Genomic DNA, 2,131 nt, shown 5'->3' on the forward strand with positions numbered 1-2,131 from the left:
ACATCAGTGTGTGACTGTTGGACATCCGTAGACCCGGCTGTGTCTGGTTCTGTTGGTGCCAGCTGGTCCTGTCAGRCAGGGGCTCGCCGTCGGGAGGAGGAGGGGTAACGCGCTCACTGTGTGGAGGGGGGGTGTCGGTGGGGTTGCTATGACGATGCCAGGAAAAACTCAAACCTTCGCTGGATGTGGCGGCGAGTCRGGAAGAGTGTCCGCCGTGACCCATCAGCATAATCAGTGGTCAATGCCGCCGAGCTAGCCGCTCTCACACATGGGGGTGAAGGAGTTAGCATCTGCTACGGTTAGCTCAGGTTAGCTCCAGGCAGGGGAAAAGCCTCTAACTGCCTCCAGATAGCAGAGCTTCAGATGAAATACGACGGAGRACGAGCCATTAGYGCTCCCACACCTCCATCCGTCCCTGAACCGCTSATCTTCACACTCCCTGATGCTTTCTGAATCTCTTTTCTTCTTTTCCTCACACGTCTYCCCTGCCATTGAGTCTGTTTGGACTCTTTCTTTCCTCCACTTCTTTCTTGTGCAGCTCTGCTCAGATTCATCTGTCCTCCATTTTCCTCTTAACTGCCCACAGGGCTGGACAATAAATCAACAAAAATATTCTGATAATCAATATCAGTAGGTAGTACAATAGATGATATATCCATAACTGATCCAGAACCACACAGCATTCTGGGACATGTAGGCAGAAAAAAGACCTCATAGCCGCTCAACCTCTCAGCTAACTGAGCTAAAGTGAGTGGAATCAACTAACTCACTCACTCTTCTGTTGCCTAGCAACAGCCTGCTGGGTAAGAAGCAGTTTCAAGTTCCCCCAGACTTYGGTTGCCTAGCAACAGCCTGTTGAGTAACTGGCCTACCAGCAGTTTCAAGGTCTCCCATTGTGCTTCATAACTGCTTAAAAGTTAAAAAACGTYGTCGTGGAGTGAAAACTGGATTAGACAGGAAAGGTAACGCAGCCGTTGGGTAATATTTCAGATATTTAACAGAAGAATAATMAATAATTATCGATATTGACTGATATGAAGCACTTATATCCAGCCATTTTGTTGTTGAACTCATGTTTATTTTCAATAATTTAGAGTTTTGAATTGAAAATGTWACTTTTTTATATGTCTATCAAGTTAATTTTAAGAAAGTAATTCATTTATTAATAAGTTAACTTATTTATTAACGTAGGTGTGAGTGAATTAAAACCTTAATTCACCCACACCTCTAGCTAATCTTAATTATTTAGTAAATCTTTTTAATAGTATCAAAATAAATGTTCCAAACTTGACTGGAAATTAAGTCAGAAGCCACCAATTGTTTTATTTCTGCACTGGATTCATAATAATATTATTTTTACTTACATTTTAATATATTGAGGAGGTATTGAACACATGGTACAAGGTGATGAAGACTGCTTTTATTTCCATCTCCTCTTCCTCCTCCGAGACATCGRCAGAGTTTTAATGAAGATCATTTTACTACCAGTGGGTTTTTCTCACCCCTCATCTGAGTGACGGAGCAACATTGGAGTAATTGAAGAGAGCGGGGGTTCGTTATTTACGACGTGTCGGCCCAACGCTGGTCTGTAAACGCTGACAGCTGCCACACCTTCACCGAAACACCCTGAGGCCCGGCGCAGTCAGCTCTGGGTCAGTCTGAACACCTGAGTCCACCGAATCCACCTGGGACCACCGAGTCCACCAGAGTCCACCTGGGACCACCGAGTCCACCTGTCCAACGTCTCTATCCATTAATGACGTCACCTTAAAATTCATAATTCTTCAAACTCCTGATGGAGTTGAAAGTAAAACATTTAATCAATGTAAATCTTTTTAAATCTTATATTTCCCCTTCTCCTTGTGGCAGTAAAGTAGAATCTGTGAAATGTTTGTTTTTGAATTTGTTTACGTTTTGTGTTTATTTTTACTTCAGTCGTTAGAAAGTAGCTGTGTGTTTTCGAGTGTTTCCTGCTGCAGATCAGCTGTTTCCTGTTATGCCAGAGGAAAATGCTGATTCACGTTTCATCTGCTGATATCTGAGAGCGCAGCGGCCAAGGTACCACCAAGAAAAGCCTACTAATATCGGCCAAGGTAACACGAAGAAAAGCCCACTAATATCGGCCAAGGTA

The 2,131-nt window shown here is 43.4% G+C and overlaps 1 protein-coding gene and 1 long non-coding RNA gene across 3 annotated transcripts in view; both read left to right on the forward strand.

Moving 5' to 3' along the window:
* LOC103461913 (nucleolar protein 4-like) overlaps positions 1-2,131 on the forward strand; it is a 73,887-nt gene that overhangs the window by 52,240 nt on the left and 19,516 nt on the right. The gene's annotated exons all lie outside the window — the stretch shown is intronic.
* LOC103461912 (uncharacterized) overlaps positions 1,420-2,131 on the forward strand; it is a 1,400-nt gene continuing 688 nt past the window's right edge. For both annotated transcript variants that reach the window (XR_533241.2, XR_001777521.1), the window contains exon 1: positions 1,420-2,128. This is a non-coding gene — a long non-coding RNA (uncharacterized LOC103461912). The remainder of the gene's footprint in view (positions 2,129-2,131) is intronic.

This window comes from Poecilia reticulata, linkage group LG2 (assembly GCF_000633615.1).
Source record: "Poecilia reticulata strain Guanapo linkage group LG2, Guppy_female_1.0+MT, whole genome shotgun sequence".
Taxonomy (NCBI): domain Eukaryota; kingdom Metazoa; phylum Chordata; class Actinopteri; order Cyprinodontiformes; family Poeciliidae; genus Poecilia; species Poecilia reticulata.